The following is a 9,196-nucleotide window of genomic DNA, read 5'->3' as shown; positions in this document are numbered from 1 at the left end:
CTACAGCCCAGGCTGCAGAGTGAGTGAGACTCTGTCTCTAAATAAATAAATAAATAAATAAATTCTCTTCCATGCTGACTGACACTTGCGGGCATCGGTTGTCTTCGGGCATCACCTAGCGGCCACTGTTCTTTCCGTTTGTACTACGGCGACTGCAAACAAATAAAACGTTGAGACGCACCCCACCAATCTCACCAATCTGCCTTTTCTTTCTTTCTTTCTTTCTTTCTTTCTTTCTTTCTTTCTTTCTTTCTTTTTCTTTCTTTCTCTTTCCTTCTTCCTTCCTTCCTTTCTTTCTTTCTCTTTCTTTCTCTTTCTTTCTTCCTTCCTTCCTTCCTTTCTCTTTCTCTCTCTCTCTCTCTCTCTCTCTCTCTCTCTCTTTCTTTCTTTCTTTCTTTCTTTCTTTCTTTCTTTCTTTCTTTTTCTTTTTTTTTTTCTTTAGACGCAGTGTCACTCTTGTCGCCCAGGGTGGAGTCCGATGGCGCGATCTCGGCTCACCGCAACCTCCGCCTCCTAGGTTCGACTGATTCTCCTGCCTCAGCCTTCCCGGGTGACGGGAATGCGCCATCATGCCCGGCTAATTTTCCTATTTTCGGTACACGCGGGGTCTCTCCATCTTGGTCAGTCTCGTCTTCAACTTCCGACCGTTGGAGAATTTTAACTTTCTTGGTGGTTGCTTCTCTTTTTTTTTTTTTTTCGTTTTTCTTTTCTTTCCTTCTCCTCCCCCACCCCCACCCCCCATGTTCTCCTCCTCCTCCTCCTCCTCCTCCTCCTCCTCCTCCTCCTCCTCCTCCTCCTCCTCCTCCTTCTTTTTCATTTTTTTCAGCTGGGCTCTCCTACTTGTCTTGCTCTGTTGCTCACGCTGGTCTCAAACTCCTGGCCTTGACGTTTCTCCCGTCACCTCCGCCGTCTGGTTGTTGAAATGAGCATCCCTTGTAACATGGAAAGGATGAAAAAAATAAAGAGAAAGACGAGAACGGCCGAGTGAACCTTTCTCTTGCCGTCTCCCAGGGTGGACCTTGGACCCGAGAAGACGGAGGGAGCTTGGCTGAGTGGGTTCTCGGTGCTAAATCCTCCCGAGGGCCTCCTTCCCTCTCCCCACGTCCCCGCTTCTCCCCCCGGCTTCCAGGTCTATCTCCTGCCACACGTCTCTGCCTCGGCGTCCCCCACCGGCTACCTGCCACCTTCCGGGGAGCTCTGAGGCGGATGCCCGCCCCACGATCGCGTCCCGCTACCCTCCCCAGGCTGGCCTTTCCCGGGCGACCCCAGGGGAACCGTGTTGACGCTGCTTTCGAATCCTCCGGCGGAGACTTCCCCGGGTGGGCCGGATGGGATGAGACTGGACCACCCCGGACCGTGCTGTTCTTGGGGGTGGGTTGACGTACAGGGTGGACTGGCAGCCCCAGCCTTGTGAAGGGGGCCCGGGTATGGAAATGGCACATACGATGCCCTCCTTCCGGTCAGCCTGCCTGCAGCTTCCTCAGGCGTGAAGACGACTTCCCATCACAACCTGCTTTCTTCCCTTTCTCCACCACACAGATGAGTGAGACCCATGAGAGGGAGAAACAGCCCCGTAGATACTTGTTGACCTTCACTGGTGGAATCCTCAGTCATCTACAGACAGACAGGTGACCAGACGGGGACCCAAATCAAACACCATTTCCGGGTCCTCGTGGTGGGATTGGTCTCTCTCTCTCTCTCTCTCTCTCTCTCTCTCTCACACACACACACACACACACACACACACACACACACACACACAATTTCCGCATCTAGTTCACAAACCACACTCACTTATCCTTTGCACGGTACGCAGGCTCGGTAAAACCCACCCCACCCTCCACCCGTCGGCTGATGAAACCCCTTCTCTGGGCCGGGCACGGTGGCTCACGCCTGTCATTCCAGCGCTTTGGGAGGCCGAGGCGGGTGGATCCCTCGTGGCCAGGAGTTCAAGACCGGGCTGGCCGACGTGGCGAAACCCCATCTCTATGAGATCTAGAACAATTAGCCAGGCCTGGTGGCATAGGCTTGGAACCACAACTACTCGGGAGACTGCGGCGGGCCAGTGGCTTCAACCGGGGAGGCCGAGCTTGCGGTGAGCTGACATCGTGCCACGGCCATCCAGCCCGGGTGACGGTGCGAGACTCTGTCGCCATACCGTAAAATCATGATATTATTAGAAGATGAGTTGTGCGGGGTGATGCCCGCCTGTACTCGCGGCTACGCGGGAGGCTGAGATAAGGAGGAGATCACTTGAGGCCCCACAGGTCGAGGCTTCAGTCAGCCGTGACCCACTGTATCCTGGGCAGTCACCGGTCAAGGAGATATGCCCCCTCCCCGTTTTCTTTTCTTTTCTTTTCTTCCCTTCTCTTTTCTTCTTTTTTCTTCTCTCTTTCTTTCTTTCTTTCTTTCTTTCTTTCTTTCTTTCTTTCCTCCTTTCTTCTTTCTTTCCTGCCTGACTGCCTTCCTGACTTTCTTCCTTCCTCCCTTCCTCCCTCGCTCCCTTCCTTCTTTCTTCCCACCTCGGCCTCCCACAGTGCTGGGATGACTGGCGTGAGGCACCGTGCCTGCTGGGCCTAAAGATACACCCTTTGAAAGTAAGGCGCAGAGAGCGCCTTCCAGTCATCTGATGGATGGACTGATTGAGAGACGGCGTCTCACTCTGTCACCCTGGCAGTGGTGCCATCGTAACTCACTCACTGCAGCGTGGACGCTCCTGGGCTCAACCGATCCTTCCACCTCAGCCTCCAGAGTACAGTCCCTGAGACCGCACGCACGCGCCACTGTGCCCAGATCATTTTTAATTTTGTTTTTTTCCCGAGACAGACAGACGGGGTTTCGCTCTTGTTGCCCAGACTGCAGTGCGATGGCGTCATCTTGGCTCACCGCAACCTCTGCCTCCCGGGTTCAAGCGATCCTCCTGCGTCAGCCTCCCGAGTAGCTGGGATTGCAGGCATGCGACACCACGTCTGGCTGATTTGGTATTTTTAGTAGAGACGGGGCTTCTCCGTGTTGGTCAGGCTGGTCTCGAACTCCCGACCTCAGGTGATCCGCCCTCCCCGGCCTCGCGAAGTGCTGGGATGGCAGGCGTGAGCCGCCACGCCCGGCCTTCAATTTTGAATGTGTTTCCACAGACGGGGTCTCATCATTTTGTGGCAACCTTCCTGATCCGGCGACTCAAAGTGCTGGCGTGACGGGCGTGAGCCACTGCGCCTGGACTCCGGGGAATGATTCACGACCACGACCGCTGTACTGATTCTTTCTTTATCTTTCTTTCTTTCTTTCTTTCTTTATTTCTTTCTTTCTTTCTTTCTTTCTTTCTTTCTTTCTTTCTTCTTTCTTTCTTTCTCTCTTTCTTTCTCTCTTTCTTCATTTTCTTTCTTTCTTTCTTTCTTTCTTTCTTTCTTTCTTTTCTTTCTTTCTTTCCTTTCTTTCTCTCTCTCTCTTTCTTTCTTTTTATTGATGATTTTTTTTATTATTTATTTATTTGTTTGTTTATTTGGAGACGGAGTCTCGCTCTGGGCCAGGCGAGGCGAGGCTAGGCGCATCGCTTTGGGCGCCGCGGCACCGCCTTCTAGAGCCCCATTCATATGCACAGAGCCCTATTCCCTTCCTGGAGTTGGAGCTGATGCCTTCCATAGCCTTGGGCTTCTCTCCATTCAGAAGCTTTGACGGGCGCAACCCCACCCAGAGGCTGACTGCGGTTGAGGAATAGGGGGTGTGGTGGGGCTGGAAAGTGGGTCCCCTATTTTTCATAGCTCGGCCAAGATATCTCCCGACCCCCATCGCTTGCTCACCCTTTGTGATCCCCCGCCTCCACCGCCTTGGAGGCTCACTTCTTACTTTCATTTCTGTCTTTCTCCCTTTCTTGCGTTTGAGGAGGGGGGGGTGCGGGAATGAGGGTGTGTGGGGGGAGGGGGTGCGGGGTGGGGACGGAGGGGAGCGTCCCTCATCTAGAAGTGGGAACTTATAGATGAGACTTCTGCATGGACAGAACGAGGGGAACGAGAGACGCGGGAGCCTACTTGAGGGAGAAGGGGTGGAAGGAGAGACGGCTTCCGGAAAAGACAAAACACACAAAAAACGCGAAAACTGTCGGGTACGGCGCTGAGTATCCGGGTGATGAAATCATCTGCACACTGAACCCCCCAGTCAGAAGTGTACCTATGTGACAATCTTGCACGGGTATGCTTGAACAAGAAATGAAAGTTAGGGGAGAAAGAGAGAGACAGAGGGGGAGAGAGAGAGAGAGAGAGAGAGAGAGAGAGAGAGAGAGAGAGATAGAGAGAGATAAAATGAAACACCACCTCCTTGACCTGAGTCAGGGGGTTTCTGGCCTTTTGGGGGAACGTTCAGCGACAATGCGGTATTGGGGTCTGTTCTTTCTTTGTTCTTTTCTTTTTTTTTTTTTTTTTTGGACCTTCTCTCGCTCTGTCAACTGGCTCCTGCAACTGCGGTCTCCGCCTCTGGGGCTCAAGCCATTCTTTCAACTCAACCTCCTGAGTAGCTGGATCTACAGGCATTCACCACCGTGCCCAGCTCATTTTTTTTTTTTTTTGTATTTTTTGTAGAGATGGGGTTTTGCCACGTTGCCCAGGCTGGTCTCGAACTCCTGAGCTCAAGCGATCTGCTCACCTTGGCCTCCTAAAGTGCTGAGATTACAGGTGTGAGCCACCGTGCCTGGCCTACGTTCCATTTCGTGGCATGATTTTTAGGAAGCGTTACTGTAATTTCCTCAGAATAGGATTTATGGACTAAAAATGTCATGGGGAAGACTCTCCGAAGCTGGCCCTAAAAGCTGCAATATCTGAGGGATAATGGCCTAGGGGATATCTGACAGGGTAGCGTTAAGAGAAGTAAGAGAGGACCGGGCGTGGTGGCTCATGCTTGCGATCCCAGTGCTTTGGGAGGCTTAGGCAGGAGGATTGCTTGAGGCCGGGAGTTCAAGGCCAGCCTAGGCAATAGAGCAGGGTCCCGTCTCTACAAAAAAAAAAAAAAAAAAAAAAAAATGTTTTAATTAGCCGGGTGTGGTGGTGCCTATCTGTGGTCCCGACTACTCCAGAGGCTGAGGCGGGAGGATCACTCGAGCCCAGGAGTTTGAGGCTGCAGTGAACCGGTACTGTAGCACTGCGCTCCAGCCTGGGTGACAGTAAGAGACCCCGTCTGAAAAAGAATAAAAAAAGAGTGAATGACCATAGGGAAGGCACGGTGAGGTGGAACATTGTCACTGGCAGTTATAAGGAACAGAAACTCCATGGGTTTCAGAGTCAAAGGAAGACGTTAGGGCTTCTTCACCCAGAAATGCGTTCTAAGTCAAGGTCGACACAGTCAACTTTGACCTTGGGTCTCGGTTTTGCCTCCCTGCTGGTTTTTGCTAAGGATCCCTCTTGGATACAAGAGCCTTCCTGCTCATCGTGGAAATAACACACGAAAGCCACCTGATGACGGTGTTATGAGTTTCCTATTGCTACTGTCACAAAATTACCGTAAAATGGGTGGCTTACGGCAATCAAAATGTATTACCTTATAGTTCTGGAGATGACAAACCCAAAATTAGTCTCTCTAGGCTAAAACAGGTGTCAGCAGAGCTGCATTCCTCTGGAGACTCTAGGAAAGAATCGATGGCTGTTACTTTTCCAGCTGCTAGAGGCTATCTGCGTGTCTTAGCCTGTGACCCCATTCTAGCAATCACAGCACCCTGACCTCTGCTTCCATTATTGCGTCTCTTTCTTTGATTCTTGCTCACCTGCCCTCTATTATAAGGACTCTTGTGATTCTATTGGGCCCACCTGGATAATCTGGGCTTCTCTTCCTGTCTCAAAATACCTAATCACATTTGTTAAGTTCTCTTTGCTATTTAAAGTAACATATCCACAGGTCCCAGGGATAAGGGTATGGACATAGTTGAGGAACCATTATTCTGCCTACCATCGGCAGTGTCTTCACTGAAGGACGGAAGGCATTTATCTATGCTGAACGTGGTGAGTCACTCAGGACCCGAAGAGCTCGAGGAGAATGGCTCGCTGTTCCAAAAGTAAAAGGATTTACTGTAGCCTAGTTTGTCGATTTAAAATCTTTAAACATTTAACATCACTTCTTGCTCCGAGAAACTCTCTCCTTAAATACAGCATCGTTATTTTTTAAATGAACCGAACGATGACGGCGATTTTTCTGTTCTGAAAACAGGAACGTGATGGTCGGCTTCTCTCCCAGAAACCTTTTACGTTTCTTTTTACCTGTGAGTGTCATGAAAATCATCTCTAACGTATGCGACCAGAGCGGCACACCGGCATGCTGCTGTGTCCTGGCTACAACTCTCCTGGGATGCTCACACCCGAGAGAGCGTGGCAGAATGGCCACTCGCTACTTTTGGCCCGATTAGAGGAGGATTTTGTTGCTGGGCGGGGGTCTACACTGACAAAACTTCAGACAGAAATGCTAGTCAGAGACTGAAGACTTCACTTCTCCTGCGATCGGTCAAATCCTGTCAATACTACCTCCTTCACCTCTTTCCATCCCTCCCCTTTCCTCTCCAACCTTATGCCTTTTCTCAAGGCGGTGTGACACATTGCAGGGATTCCCCAAAATGACTTGATCCTACTAACCATCTAGGGTGTGTATTAAACACGCAGATTCCTAGGCACCTCACTTAAAATTCTTTTATTCTAAGTCTTGGCACGGGCTCTGGAACCTAAGTGTGTGATACATATGCCGAAGCGACCCTTCTTATTAGGCTAGGATGGGCGAAACTGACATGATGAAATAGGACGGGCTTAGAAATCGGGCACACCTTTCTTTGAACATTTTCCAAGCCGACGCACTTGCAAAAGTTACTTAGCTACTCTGATCCTGTAAAATGAAGGGTTCGTTGGTTGTGTGGAGAGTCGAATGGAATCGTCTGTGCGTTTCACTGCACACAAAGCCCAGGGTTCCACAGCTGCGAATGATCTTCTCTTACCACCCTTCGTGTCTCTCCCTAGAGTATCATACCTGTCATATTATAGTTTTCACAGCTGAGGGATGCTGACTGACTCTGCAAATGTCTCACAGAAAGACAACCGGAAACACTCGTCTAAGTCCTCTGCCAGGACCTTCCCTCTTTGTCCGGTTGTCAACTGCATCCTGTGATGACACAGGCTTTTCAGAGCTTCCTCTCATTCACGAGAAAACGGTGGGCTTCATCGTGCGAGACCTTGTACACCGTCGTGGGGATTTAGGCTTTTTCTAGTCCTCTGTGATTTTCCTTTCCTAAGGTCTTCAGACTAGATATCCTTATCTGCCTCCCTATTTTACCTACGATCCTGTCCCCTTCCCCAACCGTTGCTCCCTTGCGGGCAGTCTCTGCTCGACCGGGTCATTTTCCTCCTACTCTACGGGCGACAACTTTACAACTTTGTCCACCGTGTTTTTTACCTGTTCGCCTGCCACACTGTTCTTCAAAGTTCACGTCATATCGCTTTCCGTAAAACCTTCCACAGAATCCCCAGACTGACACCCCGTGAATACAGGTTGTCCTTAAACCTCGGGTTACACACGAGCCTTTAAAGAGGAACCACTCTATGTTGCTCAGCCAGCTGGTAGTCGTGGGCCCATGCTGTCTCTCTCCTTGGGAATAGGGACTTCTGCTTCTCCCACCTCAACGGTGTCTGCTGTAGGAACACACGTGGCTTTGATCGATATGCCAGGCGTTGTGAAATGCCTTCTCTAACAAATACTTCAGGCTTGAACACCTAATCTTGAGTGGTCATGGAACAGGTTTCTGGGAGGTCAGAGCAAATGCAGAGAAAACACATTCTACCTTCAACTGTACTTTGTCTCCACAGATATCCTAGAAATGCTGCAAGAAAGCCCCGATACTATGGGACATACGGGTAGAAAACTGAAGGACTGATACAATTTCCAGTAGCCCATAGGATAGGAAGCAAGAAAATGAGTTGCGTCCACAGTTAATAATAATCATAATGTGCTATAGACTTCAAAATTGCTAAAAGAATAGATTTGTAATCTTCTCCCCCCAAAAAGGTCATAAGTTGGTGAGGTGATGAATATGTTGCTTAGCTTGATTGAGTCTTTCTACAATGTATACGTAGATCGAACTATCACGATATACCTCATACGTGTACGCCGTTATTATTTGTCCATTAAAAATATATTTAAAATGAGTTAAGCATCCTTTTCTATGCTTTTAGAGCTGCCTCTGCCTTCCCGAACTACCCCAGTATTCGCTCCCCCACACCCTGGGTAGTCAGCCACTGACAGGAGAGGCTCTGCTTCCCTGGTTCCAGTGATTCTTCTTCGGTAGCTGGGATGACAGGCACGCACCACCACAGCTGGCTCATTTTTCTATTTTTAGTAGGGACGGGGTTTCTTCTTGTCGGCCACCCTGGTATCGAACTCCTGGCCTCAAGTGATCCGCCCTCCTGGGCCTCCCAAAGTGCTGGGACGACAGGCCTGCGCCGCCGGGATCTCAGCCTTTAAAAGCGCGGGCCCTGCCACCTTTCGCTGAGGCCCTTACGCTCTGAATGATGTGTCTGTCCTCTCTGCCGTAGGTTGACTCCTTGTGTCCCCTATGCCATTGCACTCTAGCCTGGGCAGCAAGAGCGAAACTCCGTCCCCCCACCTCCCCGCGTAATAAATAAATAAATAAATACATACATACATACATACGTACATACATACATACATACATACACACACACACAAATACATTAAAAACATCTCTACACATGACCTATAACTATGTGTTCCCGTGAGTGATTTCTAAGAAATGGCACTGTACACTGAACGCAGTGGCTCACGTCTGTCATCCCGAGGTCAGGAGTTCGAGACCAGCCTGGCCAACGTGGTGAAACCCCGTCTCTAGTGAAAATACGAAACCGGAGTCGGGCGCGGTGGGGCAGGCGCCTGTACTCCCAGCTGCTCGGGAGGCCGAGGCGGAAGAATGGCCTGAACCTGGCAGGCGGAGGTTGAGGTGACCCAAGATCGCGCCACTGCACTACAGCCTGGGCGGCAGAGTGAGACTCGGTCTCCAAATAAATTAATAAATAAGTGAAAGAAAGAAAAAAAGCAAAGAAAAGAAAGAGAAAATGAAACAAAAGGCACCGTATCACTCCTAGGCTACGACCTTCTCTCTTTCTATCTGTTTCTCTCTTGTCTCTCTCTGTTCCTCTCTTTCTCTCTCTGTCTCTTTCTCTGT

General features: G+C 50.1%; 1 long non-coding RNA gene across 3 annotated transcripts in view; it reads left to right on the top strand.

Annotated features, from left to right (window-relative positions):
* LOC134735457 (uncharacterized) overlaps positions 1 to 766 on the top strand; it is a 2,612-nt gene extending 1,846 nt beyond the window's left edge. For all 3 annotated transcript variants that reach the window (XR_010118573.1, XR_010118572.1, XR_010118571.1), the window contains one exon: positions 443 to 766. This is a non-coding gene — a long non-coding RNA (uncharacterized lncRNA). The remainder of the gene's footprint in view (positions 1 to 442) is intronic.
* The last annotated feature ends 8,430 nt before the right edge of the window (positions 767 to 9,196 follow it).

The sequence above is a fragment of the Symphalangus syndactylus genome, chromosome 21, assembly GCF_028878055.3.
Source record: "Symphalangus syndactylus isolate Jambi chromosome 21, NHGRI_mSymSyn1-v2.1_pri, whole genome shotgun sequence".
In the NCBI taxonomy this organism is placed as follows: domain Eukaryota; kingdom Metazoa; phylum Chordata; class Mammalia; order Primates; family Hylobatidae; genus Symphalangus; species Symphalangus syndactylus.
Note: the sequence above shows the minus strand (reverse complement) of the source record. Positions and strands in the feature narration are given on the sequence as shown.